This window comes from Scomber scombrus, chromosome 20 (genome assembly GCF_963691925.1).
Source record: "Scomber scombrus chromosome 20, fScoSco1.1, whole genome shotgun sequence".
Taxonomy (NCBI): domain Eukaryota; kingdom Metazoa; phylum Chordata; class Actinopteri; order Scombriformes; family Scombridae; genus Scomber; species Scomber scombrus.
This window is the reverse complement of record NC_084989.1, coordinates 24,533,327-24,555,121: the sequence shown is the minus strand read 5'-3', so window position 1 is coordinate 24,555,121 and position 21,795 is coordinate 24,533,327.

Sequence of the window (21,795 nt, the reverse complement as noted above, 5' to 3'; positions counted from 1 at the left end):
GTGTTAACGGTAACTTTTTGCCTCTTGTCACCACCTTGCTGCTTCTTTCCTCCTTTCAATCGCTCAGGTGGATGAGGTGACTTGGCTTTGGTCCTTTGGTCCGCAGCTTCTAGTTCCTCATTTTCACTAGATGATAGGCGACAGTGGTCTTTCTCTGCGACTCTGTGTCTGGATGACTCAACCTTCTCTGAAGGTGCCTCATCGTCACTGCTTGATGGCGTTGATGAGGGCTGGTATTCTTCACCAGATCCACTGTTGCTGAATAACTCTGCATCTTCATCATGTGTATCTGATGAGGGTAAGTTTTTTTTGTCGGATCCACCCTGGCAGGATATCGGCATCATTTTAGACAACTCTGATTTTGAAGTTTGGGCTTTCAGAGGGGGAATCTCATGATCAGCGGTTGATGAGTTCAGTGCAGCACACAAAGACTTGCTCTCTTCTACAAGGAGCCCATCATGTTCACGTGTTGAGGGGGGCTGGTCACTGATGGATCCACTGAGGGTACTTGAGTCCATCTCAATAGGCATGGCCATCTAGGAGGACAGAAAAAGAGTGAAAAAACATGTCATTCACTCACAGATTAATATAAATGACCCACAGGCCTGGATGTGCTATTGAAGGACTCCTGTCCAGGTGACTACATGTTCTACTTGACCACCAAACCAGTTAAATACTGCCTTAAAAGTAGTAAAAACTTACACACAATTTCACATTATCATTATTATTATGTGGCAATAAAGGTGTTCAGTCAGTGATATTTGTGAGATTACCATGTTAATTAGTGCTACAACTACTCATACAACATCTTCATAGTTCATAGTGTAAAGGCAGCCGTTGCCTGTCACTCATGCAAGCATATAAGCAACACTCTGCAGCCAGGATAAGACACAGCTGGATGAATACAGTGTAGGAGTGATTCAATAATCTAGACTAGCTGCAACATGAAGGCTGTGTATGATAGCTGTGCTAGCATAATCCCAATGCAGGGCTAACAGTTAACCCAGCTACTAGATATACCTGCTGACAATGACAGAAAGTGCATAATAATAATAATAATTCACCTAGAAATGAGTATTTTTTACAGTAACCGTAATATTGTTATTAAATTAAACAAAATGACTGTTTATTGGACTACATAGTATAGTACTTTGTGATCGTATTTAGATATTTACTATTATTTACACAGGGTATGTAATAGACAGCAGGTCTGTGTTTTTTCAATGAACTGAATAAAGTTTAAGTAAAATACTTTTGCATCAAATTGGTACGTCAAATTCTTGACTGTAAATGTCCATTCAAAAGTAATGTTGCTGGACCAGTGGTTATATTAATAGGGCACTATGATTTAAGCATTGTGGAATGAAAATGGAATCAACTGTTAAATGCAGAGCAGCATGGAATTTGCTGAATTCAGATTTTAATTCTAAAAATCTGGGTTTTCCCACTAATCTAAATGTTTTTCACAGTGCACCAGGAGAGCAATTTTAGCATAGTTTCTGCAGGGTTCATCATGTTAAATGTAAGACTTTTTAATACCAATATGAAAGAAATTTAATTTTAATTTTAGGAAATACACAGTCACAAAATTACAATATGCAATATCAGTTGCATGATATTGATACCAGTGAAGGAAATAAGGGGGGAAAAAACAAAACATTTTGAAGCTGCAGCACATTCAGCACATTAAGTAGCATTACATGAACACAATTAAGGCCTGTTTAAACCTATTTTAGACCTAGTTCACTATACCATAGTGTAATTAGGACTTTTTAAGACCTGAAATTTAGATTTTAAAATGTTAAACTTTTTTTAAGACCCTGCAAATACCCTGTGTTAAGTTTTGCCCACAAAAGGATAAACTGAACCCATGGGAATACATGTGATTTGCATTTACAATTTTATAAACACATTTGCATTGTCTCTGAATGTCTGTATTTCTGCCCATCCCTATCAGTTACTGAAGCACAACCCCGGAGTTTTAAAACTAAAATGGCGTCAGCAGTGTTTCTAATTACCTCCGTTTTCAGTGCGCTACTTTATGATGAACTCTTTTCTGTAACCCCTAGTTAGTCTACCTTAGTTTTATCTATGTTGCACAATCTCATGTACCATTTTCTGTCTTGCTGATTGTCTGTTTGTTCAATTTTCAATAAAACTTAGTTTAAAAATAAATAAATTTAAAAAATGAATAATAATAATTTAAAAAAAATTGTGGGCAGGAGGTGGCAAAGTAGATAAACTTGTGCATTTTAAAAATAAAACGTAGTAGTGTGGATGTAGGCTACTGTTAGAAAGGACAATTGTAAGTATTTAGCCTGTTTAACCCACAGTCATACAATACTGAAATACCCATAGCATTTATCATTAATGAGAGCAGGTGAAAATAAAATAAAGTGTCTTACCTGGGTGTTGGCTGATGCCGCATAGCTTGCTTCACATTTCTTGTGGTGAATCTTTAAAATGTCCAAACGCCTTTTAAACCGCTCCATCCAAGTCTCACGAACAGGTTATCATGCAATCAAGTCTCTGCAAGTGAACTCTACACCTTTTTGATCATGCTTTTCGATCATGCTCGCATGAAGAGATCTTATTGGCTGCTGAGCTGATGGGTCGTTAATTAGTGGGGCCTGCAGGTCTACTTCTGACTTGTCTGAAAGTTTAACCCTTTCAGTTTTCTGTCTGTCTGAAGAAGGTTGACCCTAAAACATGAACATATTTTCACACAAATGCTACAACTAGATAAAGTCAACTGAATTAACACTACGTGCATCCTCAAAGAATAATTCCTATTTTACACATTTTTGTGTGTGTGTGTGTATATATATATATATATATATATAAAATATAATATGAATGTATCTTTCAATTTTTTTCTTTTTCCATGTCCAGTCTTGATCATAAAAATAATCTCCATCATCATTTTCAGGATTTTAACCCTTTAAATGCCAGATTGAAATTCCCTAAAATCAAGGTTGAGATAACATGGGTGAATATTTCTCCCTCAGGATAGTAGCTGGCAGCTGCTGAGCTGATGGGTCGTTAATTAGTGGGGCCTGCAGGTCTGCTTCTGACTTGTCTGAAAGTTTGTTAACCCTTTCAGTTTTCAGGGGCTCCAATAAATGGAGAATCATGCCCGGCAATCACCTTTATTTCCAGTGAAACATTTCTGCTGACTTTAGATGACATTTTTCTGTCTTTCTGAAGAAGGTTGACACATGAAAAACATGAACTTATTTTCACACAAATCCTACAACTAGATAAAGTCAACTGAATTAACACATTTGTTCACAAATCTGTTCACAAATATTGTTCACAAATCTGTCTAAATCTGTGTTAGTGAGCACTTATCCTTTGCTGAGATAATCCATCCCACCTCACAGGTGTGGCACATCAAGATGCTGATTAGACAGCATGAATATTGCACAGGTGTGCCTTAGGCTGGCAGCAATAAAAGGCCACTCTGAAATGTGCAGTTTTGCCTAACCCTAACACATCTCCTTCGCAGAGAGTTGATCAGGTTGTTGATTGTGGCCTGTGGAATATTGGTCCACTCCTCTTCAATGGCTGTGCGAAGTTGCTGGATATTGTTAACAGGCCACAATCAACAACCTGATCAACTCTATATGTGAAGGATATGGGTTAGGGTTAGGGTTAGGGTTAGGCAAATGGTGGTCACACCAGATACTGACTGGTTTTTTGACCCCGTTTTATGAGAAGTGCTCAATATAACAGATTTAGACAGATTTGTGAACAATATTTGAGAGAAATAGGTCTTTTGTGTATATAGACAATGTTTTAGATCTTTGAGTTCAGCTCATGAAAAATGGAGCAAAAACAAAAGTGTTGCGTTTATATTTTTGTTCAGTGTAGATTACCATGTCACAGATCTCTTCTTCTACATTTGAATCCATGGCTATGTAGGGCTTGGTCGGACCTTAAACTAGAACCGCCAAGACCAGAACATTTGAGTTGTTATTGTGTAAATAACTCTGTCTAAATAACAACTGCAAGCCTTTCATCACATGACTTTTCCTAAATGTGTTTTGATGTTTTCTGGAGCCAATAAGGTTATAAAATAAAACACAAAAAATGTAATTTACAGATCGCCAAGGCAGTCATATAGACTGCAGTTGCCATGTTTCCCATTATTACACTATATGATGAGTGTTTCTCTTTTCATGGATTTTTTTTCACGCATACAGCCACACAGCCATCACTATACACAGTCAAGCCACTAATCAATCCACACATGATAACAAACTACAAATGTGGAAGGCTGTTGTTAATACAATATCCTGGCAAGCACTCTGTGCCAACAGACAACAGCATTTATGACAAGCATGCAGGGTCCAAAAACAACAAGGTGGGCCCTCAAGGGGACCCCTTGAAGGGTGGGCTCAAGATGACCGCTGGTCAAAGTCTGCTGACTTTAGATGACAGTTTTCTGTCTTTCTGAAGAAAGTCGACTTAAAATATGAACAGATTTTCATACAAGTCCTAAAACTACATAGTCAACTGAATAAATGTTAATTCTATGAACTACGAAGTTAAAAACAGCATCAGAATAGAGAATAAAGGAGTTTAAGTGACTTTGAACGTGCCACACAGTATTTCAGAAACTGCTGATCATCTGGGATTTTCACACACAACCATCTCTATGGTTCACAGAATGGTCCAAAAAAGACAGCTTAGTACCAACTGAGCACCATTTAAACTCCACAGCCTACCTGAGTGTTGTTGCTGACCATGTCCATGCCTTTATGACCACAGTGGTCCCATCTTCTGATGGTTACTTCCAGTAGGATAATGTGCCTTGTCACAATTGTCAAATCATCTCAAACTGGTTTATTGTCATGAGCATACAGTGCAGTGTACCATAGGCAATAAAATACAGTTTGCCCTGGAACTCTCTCAGCTCGTAATAAATAACAGTCATAAATAAGTAAAAATACAATAATAACAATAAAAAATATAATATTTCCTCCTTCTAGCTGAACTGTTGTTCAGTAGCCTTATTGCCTCCACAGTCACCTGATGGGCAAGTATACTTAATAAAGTGGCCAGGGAGTATATGTAAATGTACATAATTTAAATAATTGTATCAGAACCACTATTAGGGACTGTTTCTTTGCAGGATGGAGAAAGACAACACATCAATACTTTACATTTTCTGAAAATTTTCAGACCAAAAGTTCATAGTTCATAGGTCATTGAATTAACATAAAAGAGCCTTCATCGGTAAGTTGCATCAATTTTGTAATTTTTTATTTGTTCTTTATCTGGCAGAGTTGTACCTGCTGTTATAATTGTATGTTGAAATAGTTGACATTGTTTTTTTTCTCATTTGTTAAAGGAATATAATTTAAGTACAATTAAATTATATTGCACTATTAAAAAGAGCTCAGTTCATTAAAACATGGTAAACTGTTTTATTTCTCAGGTATAAATGTAACTACCTAAATTAATTCAGTTCATATGGCAAAACTATCCCTTCGATTTCTGGTTATGCCTCTGATTACAACACAGCAGTACAGGATTATATGCTTTACACTTTCAGGATAATTTGGGTGTATTACCAGGCTAATGCAGTAGGGGCGCTAGAGAGCAAAAAGTGTGTGAAAAATCAGAGGTCCAAAACTCATTTTGGCATTAAAATGGGGACTTCTGAGAAAACAAGTGGGTAGCATCTATATAGCCTTAGGAGGCCATTTTAATGGAAGCAAAGTGAGGACCGGCCAAAATGTCCTCACTTCCCAAAAAAGTCTTCACTTTGTTGGTTAAAAACTTGTACCGGTCCTCAGTATGTAGTAAGTACAAGAACACACACACACACACACACACACACACACACACACACACACTTGAACTTGGATAGATGTTCTCTACCTGCTGTAATGAAGCCACAGGTAGCAGCACGTCTCTGCTGCCTCGCATTAAACAACAGCTTTATTTTAGCAGCCGCCCACACGTTACCTCACTCTGTGTGTGTGTGTGTGTGTGTGTGTGTGTGTGTGTGTGTGTGTGTGTGTGTGTGTGTGTGTGTGGGCGCCCGCGTGTAATATGACAACAGGACACACCTCTGTTATTACTACCTGTCAAAACACAGACTATACTAATTTATACTTTCTACTCCACTAAATGTGTTACTTTTCAGATACTTATGTACTTTTACTGTACTACTGCATACTACATCACTATAATACTGCAATACTTTTACTGTAATACTGCATACTACATCACTATAATACTGCAGTACTTTTACTGTAATACTGCATACTACATCACTATAATACTGCAGTACTTTTACTGTAATACTGCATACTACATCACTCATAATACTGCAGTACTTTACTGTAGTACTGCATACTACATCGCTCATAATACTGCAGTACTTTTACTGTAGTACTGCATACTACATCACTATAATACTGCAGTACTTTTACTGTAATACTGCATACTACATCGCTCATAATACTGCAGTACTTTACTGTAATACTGCATACTACATCACTATAATACTGCAGTACTTTTACTGTAATACTGCATACTACATCACTATAATACTGCAGTACTTTTACTGTAATACTGCATACTACATCGCTCATAATACTGCAGTACTTTATTGTAATACTGCATACTACATCACTATAATACTGCAGTACTTTTACTGTAATACTGCATACTACATCACTATAATACTGCAGTACTTTTACTGTAATACTGCATACTACATCACTCATAATACTGCAGTACTTTTACTGTAATACTGCATACTACATCACTATAATACTGCAGTACTTTTACTGTAATACTGCATACTACATCGCTCATAATACTGCAGTACTTTATTGTAATACTGCATACTACATCACTATAATACTGCAGTACTTTTACTGTAATGTAGTATTTTTGGTGTTTTTACTGTTAATGATTTGTTCATACTGTGACTTTCTCTTCCTGAGAATATCAGAATCTCTGATGTTCATCACTGATAAACTTCAATATATCCATTTAAAAAACCAGACAAAAAACATGTTGAAGTATCTCTTAAAACATTAATGTTTGTCTGAACATCGTGTTGCACTGCAGACTGCAGCTGATTCACTTTTAATGGAGAAAATATAAACAAATATGTTGTTAAAACGGGTCTGATGAGCTTTTATGGGCTTATTGTTGTTCTGGCTGTGTGTTGGTGTCAGCATGTTTCCAGATATCAGATTGGCAGAAACACTTTTTGTAGTAAAAGGAAAAATCAGACGTGTCACTAAAAGTTTTCCCTCCATGTTTTTCTTTTTTTTTTTTTTTTTTTGGAGGGGGGGGGGATTGAAAACATGGCTGCCTGTTTTTTCCCTGAACCTTTCATCCCTGCTTCCAACAGTGTGCTTTGACTTTTTTGGGGGGTTTTGTGAGGTTTTTATCTGCATGAGGTCATTTGGGCCTCAAACAAGAAAACACACACACACACACACACACACACACACACACACACACACACACACACACACACACACACACACACACACACACACACACACACACACACACACACGCTGGTTCATTCCTGGAAGGAGGTGTGTTGTTGTCCTGGTGTGTTTACTGCTTTAACAGTAGCTTCAGACCACAGAGAGTCTGGCACTCACAGACTCTGACTAACACTTTAACTGCTCACAGACTAACTGATCTTAAAGGTGCAACCCGTCACTTTTCACTCTCTGTTGCTTTATTTCTATTTTTATTTATTCTTTTAACATAAATAAGCTCATTATATCTGAGAGTCAGGTGAGGATGTAGATTTTGTGTCTGTGTGTTTTAAACCAGGAAGTGAAGTAGAGGTGGCACGTTTGCATGTGGAGTCACTCCAGCACGTAATTACACACAAATCACTGGCGGTGACGCAAAGACCAACCAGGTCAGTTGGAAATGTTTCAGCCAAGGAAGGGAAAGAGGAAGGAAAGGAGGACAGGAAATAAGGAAGGAAGGAAGGATGGAAGGGAGGAAGAAAGAAGGAAAAAAGGAAGGAAGGATGGAAGGGAGGATAAAGAAGGAAAGGAGGGAAGAAGGAAGGAAGGAAGGAAAGGAAAGAAGGAAGGAGGGAAAGATGGAAGGAAGGAATGAATGATGGAATGAAGGGAGGAAGAAGGAAGGAAGGAAGGAAGGAAAGAAGGAAAGAGGGAAAGAATGAAGGGAAGGAGAGAGGAAGGAAGGAATGATGGAAGAAGGAAGGAAAGAAGGAGGAAGGAAGGAACAGTCAAAACAGACGGGGTCAATTTGACCCGGGAGGACGACACAAAGGTTATTCATAGACCCCAGGAGTAGCTGTTTCCCAGGGCAACGGCTGATGGGGATCCTCATAAACTAAACTAAACTAAACTAAACTGATGAGCCCCCCCCCCCCACCAAAGGTCTGAAGCTGAAACTGGTCCTCAGACCGACAGACGGACATAAATCAACTAGTTTACAGTGAACGTACAGTCAGTGTTTTAGTTGTTATGTCTGAAACACAACATGAATATCATTCCCCCCCCCCCTCAGGTCCCAAACAGCCACAAAGACAGCACAGCTCAATGTGAAATAAAGTGGCATTTATTTACACAATGAAATATATAAAAAGCTGGTTTTAACTTCAGGGTGGAGAAAAAGACCAAAACAACAAGCAGAACAAGTCTAAGTAGTAAATCATAACCTCTCAGAAACAAACACTCACTAAATAAACAGGAAGAAATGTGATGAACTAAACTGTCAGCGCTGCCCGACGACCACAGAGGAAACTAACAAGCTGAGAATAAACAAGAGGAGCTAATGTGTGTCTGGTTGGAAGATGAGAGGAGATGAGGAGAGGAGATGAGGAGAGGAGAGGAGATGAGGAGATGAGGAGAGGAGATGCCGCTCTGCACCAACACCAATCATCGGCCAATCAGCTACCAGCGTGGATATCGATCCACCAATCACCTCCTGTCTACTCACACATTAACACAACAACCCCGTCTGTTTGACTGTTCCTTCTTTCCTTCCTCCCTCCTTTCCTTCCTTCTTCCTCCCTTCCATCTGTCTTCTCTTCCTTCTTTCATCCCTTCCTTCCTTCCTTCCATCCTTCCATCTTTCCTTCCTTCCTTCCATCCATCCTTCCATCTTTCTTTCCTTCCTTCCTTCCTTCCATCCTTCCATCTTTCCTTCCTTCCTTCTTCCTCCCTCCTATCCTTCTTTCTTCCTTCCTTCCTCCTTTCCTTCCTTCTTCCTTCCTTCCATCTGTCTTCTCTTGCTTGCTTCCTTCCTTCCTTCCTTCCTTCCATCTTTCCTTCCTTCCTTCCATCCTTCCATCTTTCTTTCCTTCCTTCCTTCCTTGCATCTTTCCTTCCTTCTTCCTCCCTCCTTTCCTTCTTTCTTCCTCCCTTCCATCCTTCCTTCCTCCTTTCCTTCCTTCTTCCTCCCTTCCATCTTTCCTTCCTTCCTTCCATCATTCCATCTTTCCTTCCTTCCTTCCATCTTTCTTTCCTTCCTTCCTTCCTTCCTTCCTTCCTTCTTCCTCCCTCCTTTCCTTCTTTCTTTCTTCCTCCCTTCCATCCTTCCTTCCATTTTTCCTTCCATCCTTCCAACTGTCCTCCCTTCCTTCCTCCCTTCATTCCATCTTTCCTTCTTTCCTTGACTCGAGGACAACAGGAGGGTTAATTGACAGAGATAAAATATGTAACTTAGTTTTAGTCACATATTGAAATATTACCTGAATGACTGAATGACTCTAATACATCAGATTTCTACCTTGATGCATCATGCTCTGCCAGTCAGCTCGACTTCTACACAGTGAGCTCAGTCGTTAGTAATAATCACTGTTCTGTTATCATTAATGACTTTAGTCTGACTGCTTTAACCTGCAGTTTGAACTCTGACATGTAAATGAACGTCTGTTCCATTCAAGCCCGAACACGATGCTGATTCAGCAGATCCTCACCAGATAAATCAGTCTGTGTTTCACAGGTCAGAGTTTATATAAATCTCATGTTGGCTGCGTCACTCCTGCGCTGGATGTCTGGACATTAATCGTGATTAAAGTCAATGAAAAAGGACAAAACAAGGAGATACAGTCAATATTAAGAAATGTTTAATCTTCGTGTCGTCCTCCCGGGTCAAATTGACCCCGTCTGTTTTGACTGTTCCTTCTTTCCTTTCCTCCTTTCCTTCCTTCCTCCTTTCCTTCCTTCCTCCCTCCCTCCTTTCCTCCTTTCCTTCCTCCTTTCCTTCCTTCCTTCCTCCCTCCCTCCTTTCCTTCCTTCCTCCCTACCTCCTTTCCTTCCTTCTTCCTCCCTCCCTTCCTTCCTTCCTTCCTCCCTTCCTTCCTTCCTCCTTTCCTTCCTCCTGTCCTTCCTCCCTGCCTCCTTTCCTTCCTTCTTCCTCCCTCCCTTCCTTCCTTCCTCCCTTCCTTCCTTCCTCCTTTCCTTCCTTCCTTCCTCCCTTCCTCCCTCCCTTCCTTCCTCCTTCCTCCCTCCTTTCCTACCTTCCTTCCTCCCTTCCTCCCTCCCTTCCTTCTTCCTCCCTTCCTTCCTTGACTCGAGGACTACAGGAGGGTTAAGACAGTATCTGTGTAGTTTGTGATGTTTTTTTATATTTATCTTCATCCTTCCTCCCTCCCTTCCTTCCTTCCGTTTGTCCTTCCTCCCTTCCTTCCTCCCTCATTCTCTCTTTCATTCCTTCCTCTCTCTTTATCTAGACTTTTCCAAACGTTATCGAACCCAGTGGATCAAATTCTGATGGTGAAACGAGTCATTTCATTCGGTTTGTGTGACGCTCCAAACTATTTATCCACCGTTTTACAGCCACAGTGGAGAACTGGCCATCAGGCATCGATCCCAGTGGACTGTCACAATATATACATTTTACTGGCCCTCAAAACTTTATGGACTGAACTATCAGTGCAGATCTAAAAACCAAATGTAGTAATGTCTGAATGTAAAACACGTCACTGCCCAAATATCAAAGCTCATAACTCTTCTCAGTAGTTCAGACACTGACTCTGTGTATTTTCCTGTGATGCGTCAACATGTAGAAACATACAGTTCAAAAAAGGAAAAAAAAAAGAAGGAAGGAAAGAAAGAAGGAACAGCCATTGAAGATTCCACAGGCCACAATCAACAACCTCATCAACTCTATGCGAAGGAGATGGGTTAATAGGGTAAGGGGTTAGGCAAATTCAAGATTCAAGATTCAAGACAACTTTATTAATCCCTTGGAGGGCAATTAATTTGACAGCTCGCACCACAACATACTCGTACACATAAATAACAAGATAGAAAACACAGAAGTAAGAGGAAGAGTTGGCAGCTGTGTGCAAATGCAAAAGTGCAAGAATCAATGTGCAAAGTCAGCAGGTCCTATAGTAAAAAAGTAAAATGCACCACAGTATCCAGCTGCACACTGCAGTAACAAACAGATACAACTGGACCTCATAAAGATTTGTTTAGCAGTCGGACAGCAGAGGGGATAAAAGACTTGGAAAGTCGGTTACCCTTACAACGGGTTGGGCATAGCGACGCCCTGAAGGCAATAATGAAGATTCACTTCTTAAGATATGCCCGGAAGTACTCAAAATGTTGTGTGACCTGTAGTTCCCATAAGGAACCGAGGTCTCTCTGCTTAAGTCCGATGATCTTGGAGCAGGTTCTCACGATACTGTTAAGACTGTTTCTGTCCTTGAGTGACAGATTATTGAACCAACAGATAGAAGAGGAAGTTAAAAGGCTTTCAATAAATGACTGATAAAAACGACAGAGAATCACTGGACTGACAGAAAAGGTTCAACATCCGAAGGAGATGAATCCGGTGGTGGTCACACTAGATACTGACCTCAATAAATCAAACTGCACATTTCAGAGTGGCTTTTTATTGCGGTCAGCCTAAGGAACACCTGTGCAGGATTCCTGCTGTCTAATCAGCATCTTGATATGCCACACCTGTGAGGTGGGATGGATTATCTCTGTGCTCACTAACACACATTTAGACAGATGTGTGAACAATATTTGAGAGAAAAAGGTATTTCGTGTATATAGACAATGTTTTAGATCTTTGAGTTCAGCTCATGAAAAATGGGAGCAAAAACAAAAGTGTTGCGTTTATATTTTTGTTCAGTGTTTGATGCCAAACTGCTCAGAAAGCAGGTAGAAGTTGATTCAAAGGTCACAACGTGTATATACATGAATGTATGTTTGTACTGTATGTATGCTTTCATTATGTGTATGTTTGGGCGTATATGAGTACTGAGATTTGTGTGTGTGTGTGTGTGTGTGTGTGTGTGTGTGTGTGTGTGTGTGATTACACGCTGTGAGTCATCTCTGGTTGCAGCTAAAAAACAATCCAGTGCAGGAATTTCCACATCAGCTCGGTGTGGTTGCTTCCCTCCCAGAATCTCTTTGTCTGTGCTGGAAAGAGGCGAGTGGGAGACTAAACACTGAGCTGAGCTTTTGTTTTGTTCTTCTGTGGAACAAATGAACCCGAAACTCAACGTCAGTCACAGTTCACTTCTTCTGTTTGTCTCCATTTCTGTCGTTCTGTGAGGAAAATGTATCTCAGTCAAAGAATTAACAAGAGAGTTTCACTAAAAAGTTCTGCTTAGGCACTTTAGAAAGTTACACAGGAGGTTATGGGGGTTATGAACAGGTTTCAGAGGCCCTTCAGGGCATATTTGGATGTTATAGGGGTCCTTCAGTAGATTCCAGTGGTCTTTGTGGTTGTAAAGACCATTGAGCAGGTTCCAGAGGTCCTTGAGGCTGTTCCAGATGTATCTGAGGAGGCTGTAGATGTCCTTAAAGATGCCTGAAAAAGGTTATAGGGGTCCTTAAGGTACCAGACATATTTGAGAAGTTTCCAATGGTCCTTGTAAACGTACTCGAGGAGGCAGTAGGTGTTCTTGAAGGATGTCCGGTTACTGGCAGGAAAAGGTTACTGGCAGGAGAAGGTTCTGTTTAATTCAAAGATCCTGTAGGGAACCTTAAAGACATTCCAGTGGTCCGTCAGTATGTTGAAGTGGTCTGTCACGACGTTCCAAAAGCCTTTGAAGATTCAGGGGTGTTAGAGTGGATTAATAAGGTCTTTGAGGAGGTTCCAGAGATTGTAGATGGTTTGAACAGGTTGCAGAAGTCCTTCAGGGCATATTTGAGGATGTTATAGAAGTCCTTCAGTAGATTCCAGTGGTCTATGTGGTTGTAAATACACTTGAGCAGGTTCCAGAGGTCCTTGAGGCTGTTCCAGATGTATCTGAGGAGGCTGTAGATGTCCTTAAAGATGCCTGAAAGAGGTTATAGGGGTCCTTAAGGTACCAGACATATTTGAGAAAGTTCCAATGGTCCTTGTAAACGTACTCGAGGAGGCAGTAGGTGTTCTTGAAGGATGTCCGGTTACTGGCAGGAGAAGGTTCTGTTTAATTCAAGGATCCTGTAGGGAACCTTAAAGACATTCCAGTGGTCCGTCAGTATGTGGAAGTGGTCTGTCACGATCTTCCAATAGCCTTTGAAGATTCAGGGGTGTTTGGGTGGATTAATAAGGTTTTTGAGGAGGTTCCAGAGATTGTAGATGGTTTGAACAGGTTGCAGAAGTCCTTCAGGGCATATTTGAGGATGTTATAGAAGTCCTTCAATAGATTCCAGTGGTCTTTGTGGTTGAAAAGGTCCTTGGGCAGGTTCCAGATGTACCTGAGGCTGTTCCAGATGTACCTGAGGAGGCTGTAGATGTCTTCGAATAGGTTATAAGGGTCCTTAAGGTACCAGACATATTTGAGAAGGTTCCAGTGGTCCTTCAGCAAGTCCCAATATATTTAAGGAAGCTGTAAAGGTACTAGGGTCCTTATGGAGGTTCCACTCACATTTGAGGAGGTTGTAAACATCGTTGAACAAGTTGCAGAGGTCTTTAAGAAGTTTCCAGACATATATGATGAGGTTATAGAGGTAGTTCGAGAGATTGCATTGGTCCTTGTGGTTGTAAAGGCGTGTATCCTCAGTGTATCTGAGGAGGCAGTAGTAGTCCTCGAAGAATGTCCGAAGGTCCTAAACCCTCCTGGTGTTCTCCAGTCAACTTTGCCCAGCGAGGACAGAAGGGTTTAACTAAAAAATGAGGTATAGTTTCATGTAAATGAGTCTATTGACTAGAATTCCCCAAAATATATGCGTAAAACCTGTGGTAATACCTTGGAAAACGGTTTCAGTCAACAGACAACAGTCAGGTCAAGGAGGTTCCTGGCTGGAAAAGGTTCCACATATATATCGACGATCCTGTAGTGGACCTTAAAGACATCCCAGTGGTCCTTCAGTACGTTGAAGTGGTCTGTAGCCTTTGAGGATTCAGGGGTGTTTGTCTAAGAGGAGGATCCAGAGGTTGTAGATGGTTTGAGCAGGTTGCAGAGGTCTTACAAGTCCCTGAGAAGGTTCCACTGTTCCTTGTGGTTGTGTAAGTCCTCCAGAAGGTTCCAGGTGTATTTCAGGAGGCTGTTCCCACGAGAGGTGCAAGTACTAACCCTAACCCACTGCAGAAACTTTGGGGTGATTTTATGGGGCTGTGACCGTTGGCGTGTGTCTCTGTAGCAGGAACCGCAACTGAAGGACAATTTCCCGGAACTCTAATGGGGGTAAAACGAGTCCCTGCCTTGAGGTATGTACTCCAAGCGCTCCTGGGTGGGGCTTAAGGTTGACTCAGTGCTGATTGGGTATACTGCAAAGTTCCCCACCTCCTACATTTACCCAAAACTTCCTTAATGGAAACGGGACTAGTGTGATGTCACTTAACCTTTGTGTCGTCCTCCCGGGTCAAATTGACCCCGTCTGTTTTGACTGTTCCTTCTGTCCTTCCTTCCTCCCTCCCTCCTTCTTTCCTTCCTTCCTTCCTTCTTTCCTCCTTCTTTCCTTCCCTCCTTCCTTCCTTCCTTCTTTCCTCCCTCCCTCCTTCTCTCTTTCTTTCCTCCCCTTACCTTCCTCCCTTCCTTCTTTCCTGTCCTTCTTTCCTTCCTTCTTCCCTTCCTCTTTTCCTTTCTTCCTCCCTCCTACCTTCCTTCCTCTCTTCCTTCTTTCCTTTCCTCCCTTCCTTCCTCCCTCCCTCCTTTCCTTCCTTCTTACTTCCTTCCTCCCTCCTTTCATTCCTTCCTTCCTTCCTTCTTCGTTCCTCCCTTCCTTCCTTCCTTCCTTCCTTCCTTCCTTCCTCCTTTCCCTCCCTCCCTTCTTTCCTTGACTCGAGGACAACAGGAGGGTTAATGAGGAGGATTCAGACATCCTAAATGCTCCACTATGTTCACCAGCTAGTCTACAGCTAACTGGGTCTGTTTGCCTGTTCGGTGCTGAGCAGGTAAAGTAAAGTGACTTTTTTAAAACAGCTTTTTCTCTGAAAGCGACGCTATGAGAGCGCTGAGAGTGAACTGAAACAGGAAAGTTGCAGCCGGACAGCTAAACAATGAGCTGTCTGGCTGCTCGGACCTCGGCTTTATGGAGCTTTATAGTTGAGTCTCAGCTCACTGGCAGAGAAGACATGTTATAGAAATATATGTAAGAGATACTTTAAGCTGCAGAGTCTCTGATAATTCTCTGTAGGTTCATCAAACACATTAAACACTGACAGAGAAGACTGTGCAGGGGCAGAAATATTGATTAAAGCTCCTTCAGTGAATTAATGAATCACCTGCAGCTTGAGGTTAAACTGTCAACATGAACAATCAGAGAGCAGCGTGGTGCAGAATCACCGATAAGGAGAAAAATCAAAGAGCAAACAGAGACTCATACACACCATGGAGGCCAGCGTGTGTGTGTGTGTGTGTGTGTGTGTGTGTGTGTGTGTGTGTGAGGACATTTCATCTGCTCCTCACTTTCTGACACCTTCAACGTCTGTTTGAGGCTTCAGATTTTGGTTTTCAGGTGAAAGTTAAAGACTGTATTGTTTCAATGAATGTCTTGGTGTGTGTGTGTGTGTGTGTGTGTGTGTGTGTGTGTGTGTACTTGTATGTCTATCTTTGTGAGGACCAGTTTTTATACCTGCAAAGTGAGGACATTCAGTTCGGTCCTCACTTTCTGACACCTTCAAAGGTTTCAAACTGGTTTTAAGGTGAAAGTTAAAGATTCTGTCAATGAATGTCCTCACTAAGACAGCTATAGAAACATGTATGTGTGTGTGTGTGTATGTGTGTGTGTGTGTGTTAATCCCTGGTATTAAGTGTGTCTAGACTTCAGTGTCTCTGAGGTCGTCTCTCTGCAGGGTCATCTCTCCCCACAGGAAGTGCTGCGTCTCTCACCGGACATCCCCTAACCTATCTCCTCTTCACTTCCTCACTTCACCTCTTCACCTCCTCCTCACCTCCTCTTCACCTCCTCTTCACCTCCTCACTTCTTCCTCACCTCCTCACCTCCTCTTCACCTCCTCTTCACCTCCTCACTTCTTCCTCACCTCGTCACTTCCTCTTTACCTCCTCATCTCCTCTTCTGATCCCTCTTTCCTCCTCTCTTCTCCTTCACTACTGTCCTCTTTTCATTTCATCCTCTCATCAGCCTTTCCTTATCTCACCTCTTTTTTAATCTCCTTTTCTTCTTTCATCTTTTCTCTCATTTCCATCTCTCCTAACTCCTTTCTTTCTCTCCTCTTTTCTTCAGCTCTCTTCCTCATTTCCATCTTTACCCTGCCCTTCTTTCCTCTCTCCTTTTCTGTTTCCTACCATCCTTTCTTACTTTCCACCTTCCATCCTTTCTTTCTCCCTTCTCCTCTTTTCCTTCTTTCCACCTTTGCCCTTTTTCCATGTCGCCTTTCTTCCTCTCCTGCTTTCCTTCTCCTCTTCTCTTCCTTTTCTCCTCTCCTTGTTTCTTTTTCCTCTCCTTTCACATATCTCCCCTTTCTTTTTTCCCTTCCTCCCCTCTTGTTCTTTTCTCCTCTTTTCTTTCTCCCTCTTTTTTTAAATTTTTTTTAGCTTTTGCACAAACTGTTTTCTATTTTCTTGAATCTGAAACGTCCAAACATCCTTGAACGCACCAAAGATTTGGGTTGTTTTTCTTAATGGACGCCAGAAAACATGGAGATGGAAACCTGCCTGACAATCGTCGAGTGTATCACCAGAGTTAGTGGTGTGATGTCATCCAACCCGGTGATGTCATCAGCCTTCTTCTTCTTCTTCTTTAGTCTTCAGATCAGATTTAAACCTCTGTGTGTGCAGGCGGGTGAAGCGAGGTGAAACGTCCCGTCTGACCTGCAGCTGCACAGAAAACAGCAGAAAATATGCAGAGTAACTATAACATGCAGCACACACACACACACACACACACACACACACACGCACACACACACACACACTGATGGCATCTGCAGAGCTTTATTTTGTTTCCTGGTGGGAAAGTTTCCAGCTGCAGAAAGTTTCCAGCTCTGTTGTTTTGGGGGGAGATTCCTGCTGAGGCTGGAAACAAAATCCTCCGTTTGTTTCCAAAATCAGATAATCTGAAGGAGCAGAGGTGACGGCCGCTCCTCCTGAACGCTACGTAACGTTAAATTAACCTTCCTGTCGTCCTCCCGGGTCAAATTGACCCCGTCTGTTTTGACTGTTCCTTCTTTCCTTCCTTCCTTCTTCTATCATTCCGTCCTTCCTTCCATCTTTCCTTCCTTCTTGCCCTCCTTCCTTCTTTCCTTTCCTTCCTTCCTCCCTCCTTTCCTTCTTTCTTCCTCCCTTCCATCCTTTCCTTCTTCTTCCTCCCTTCCATCCTTCCTTCCTTGCTCCCTTCCTTATTTCCTGTCCTCCTTTCCTTCCCTCCTCCCTTCCTTTCTCCCTCCTACCTTCCTTCTTTCCTCCGTCCTTCCTTCCTTTCCTTCCTCCCTTCCTTCGTTCCTTTCCTCCCTTCCTTCCTTCCTTCCTCCCTCCCTCCTTTCTCCCTTCCATCCATCCTTCCTTCCTTCCTTCCTTCATTCCATCTTTCCTTCCTTCCTTCCTTCCATCTTTCCTTCCATCCTTCCTTCTACCTTCCTTCCTTGACTCGAGGACAACAGGAGGGTTAAAAGAAGAATAAAACATTGGTAATGTTCATTTCTGTTGAAATGTTGAATCTGTTGATGACATTTAAAGCTGCATTAGTGTCTTTTATCAGCTGAGTAATGATGATTTATGTGGTTAAGGTGTGGTGAGGGTCAGGGGAAGTTTTACTGCCAGAGAAACGTCTGCAGATATCCTGATGTCCCATTAAAAATGCATCATTTTGTTGGTTGAAACGAGACGTGAACACAAGTCTCTGCTGCTTGAATGCTTCTGCAACTTTGTGCAATTCAGCTAATTTCCAAGTAAACTCACTTCCTCCTAATGTGGATGTTAGTCCTCACTTTCCCGTTGATAGGTATTGTATAAATGTTGATATTCTGCAACTTAAACGTATTGAAACATTTAATTCTTGCTGCAGCGATCACACTCTCCAACTCACCTATAATATCACTTTACATGATTAATTAAATACTGTATAAAACTGTAATTAAACTGAAAGCATTGATTAAACTCAAGGTTTAACTTACAAACTCTTTTAATCTTTCTTCCATCATTTAGAAACTAGTTATGAATTATGAAGCTTTGCCTCTTTACACACGGCAGCACGATACAGTTTCTTTAAGTTTCCTTTAACCTTTGTGTCGTCCTCCCGGGTCAAATTGACCTCGTCTGTTTTGACTGTTCCTTCTTTCCTCCCTTCCTTCCTTCCGTCTGTCCTTCCTCCCTCCTTCCTTCTCTCTTTCTTTCCTCCCCCATACCTTCCTCCCTTCCTTCCTTCATTCTTCCCTCCACCTTACCTTCCTCCCTTCCTTCTTTCCTATGTCCTTCCTTCTTTCCTCCCTCCCTCCTACCTTCCTTCTTTTCTCCCTCCCTCCTACCTTCCTCCTTTCCTTCTTTTCTCCCTCCTTCCTTCCTTCTTCCTTCCTCCCTCCTTTTCTTCCTTCTTCCTTCCTTTCTTCCTTCTTCCTCCCTTCCTTCCTTCCTTCCTCCCTCCTTTCCTTCCTTCTTCCTTCTCCAATCCTTCCTCCCTTCCTTCCTTCCTCCCTTCTCCCTTCCTTCCTTCCTTGACTCGAGGACAACAGGAAGGGTTAAAAGCAGAACCACTCTGCGTGTAGTAATAACATTAAATACATCACAGTGTTGTAAGGAGAAAACTGAGGCGCTGCAGTTCGGAGTGTCAGAGTCAGCAGCCGGAGACGAAACGGTAAACAGAGCGATTCTGGAGAATCATTCATCACGTTTGACCGCTGCTGGGCAGAAGCATTTGGGTGAGTAATGGCTGCCTGATCATATTATTTGGAAAACTCTCAACAGCGGTGAATAAAATCATACAAACCCTCAGAACACAGCGAGCGAGAGAATGAACGAACGAAAGCGACGATCGAACGAAAAGGTTAAAAAGTCAAACGCAGAGAAAGAACTGTACGTGTTAAAAAACGACAGGAAGGCAGCGGATGACCGGCGAGCAGTCCTGACCTCTGACCTTTAAAACAGTAAACAGCCGTGCTGCTGTTTGTCTCCGGAGAGCGACTATTATTATAAAACAGAAGAAGAAGAAGAGAAACACTGCCAAAGCCCCACTCTGTGATCTCCAATCCATCTTCAACTGAACACTAACAGATGGTTTCCAATTCAGAGCTGAGAACGCACGGATAGATAGATGGATAGATGGATAGAAGGATAGATAGATAGATAGAAGGATAGATGGATAGATGGATGGATAGATAGATAGATAGATGGATGGATGGATGGATAGAAGGATAGAAGGATAGAAGGATAGATAGATAGATAGATAGATAGATAGATAGATGGATGGATGGATGGATGGATGGATGGATGGATAGATAGATGGAAGGATAGATAGATGGACAGATGGACAGATGGACAGATAGATAGATAGATAGATAGATAGATAGATGGACAGATAGATAGATAGATAGAAAGATAGATAGATAGATGGATAGATGGACAGATAGATAGATGGATGGATGGATGGATGGATGGATAGATAGATAGATAGATAGATAGATAGATAGATAGATAGATAGATAGATAGATAGATAGATAGATAGATAGATAGATAGATAGAGTCAAGCCCGAAATTATTCATACCCCTGACAAATTGACTTAAAGTTACTTTTAATCAAACCAGCAAGTTTCTTCTTGATTGGAAATGACAGACAGGCGCCTCCCAGAAGATAATAAGACGATGTATAAGAGGCATCATTGTGGTTCATATCCTTCTCAATAATCAATAGAAAAGCCTTTATTGGCTATAACAGCAATCAAACGCTTCCTATAATTGCTGACCAGCTTTTTGTCTCCACTGGTATTTTTGCCCATTCATCGTTAGTGATGAGCTCCAACTCTTTCAGGTTGGAGGGTCTCCTTGCCATCACCCTGATCTTTAGCTCCCTCTACAGATTCTCGTCAGGACTCTGGCCGGGCCACTGCAAAACGTTAATGTTGTTGTCCGCTTACCATTTCTTCACCACTTCTGCTGTGTGTTTTGGGTCGTTGTCGTGCTGAAATGTCCACTGGTGCCCAAGGCTAAGTTTCTCTGCAGACTGCCTGATGTTGTTGTTGGGAATCTTGATGTATTGCTCTTTTTTCATGGTGCCGTTTACTGTGATTAGGTTCCCTGGTCCATTGGCTGAAAAACACCCCGAAAGCATTAGGTTCCCACCACCATGTTTGACAGTGGGGATGGTGTTCTGAGGGTTGAAGGCTTCTCTTTGTTTACGCCAAATGAAGGATACATCATTGTGGCCAAACAATTACATTTTTGTTTCATCTGACCATGAAACAGAAGACCAGAATTCTTCTTCTTTGTCCAGATGAGCATTTGCAAAGGCCAAGCGGGCTTTTGTGTGCCTTATCTGGAGAAGTGGCGTCCTCCTTGGTCTGCGTCCGTGGGACCCAGCAGTGTGCCGTGTCCGTTGGACTGTTGCCACCAGCAGAGCCCCGATACACCAGGATGGACTTGGTGGTGATCCTCTCTCACTATTCTACTCCTCACTTACAAGATCCTTCCCAACCTGGCACCATCATATCTCTCTGAACTGATTCACATCTACACACCTTCCCGAACTCTCCGATCCTCCTCCGCCAACCAGCTCTTTGCCCCATCTGCCAACTTAACTACCATCATGGGTCAAGAGCCTTCAGCGGATCTGCCCCCCCCCGCCTCAGGAACTCTCTCCCACCAGACATTCACACTTCTGACTCTGTTTCCACCTTTAAATCCCGCCTGAAAACGCTCCTATTCAGAGCTGCATACTCTGTCTCACACTAACTATGCATCATGTTCTTGCTTATTTATTGTACTGATGCACTTTATAGTCACATTCATAGTTATTTCTTTATCTTTGTACTAAATGTTACCTGATTTACATTGTTTGATGTTCTGTTGTTGTGTTTTATGAGCCTTGTAAGGAGTCCTTGAGTGCTTTGAAAGGCGTTAAAATAAAATGCATTATTATTATTATTATTATTATTATTATTATTATCCTCCTGGCCAGCACAGGTGTCACTTTGGGCTTCCGACCACGTCCTCTGAGATTTTCCACAGTGCAGAACGTCTTGTATTTTTTAATAATACTTTGCACTTTAGCCACTGGAGATTTAGATGTGGCCTTATCGCCCTTTTCTGACTTGTGAGCAGCCGCAGATCCTCAGTGAGCTCCTTCGTCTGAGCCATGACTGCTGCTGTTTGTCACCTGTTGAGTTGATTACAACAGCTGTTCCCAATGAATCAGGGTAATTAGGAAGCTTCAGAACAGCTTGGACTATTGGGAATGGTACAGAACTTATAGACTGTGACA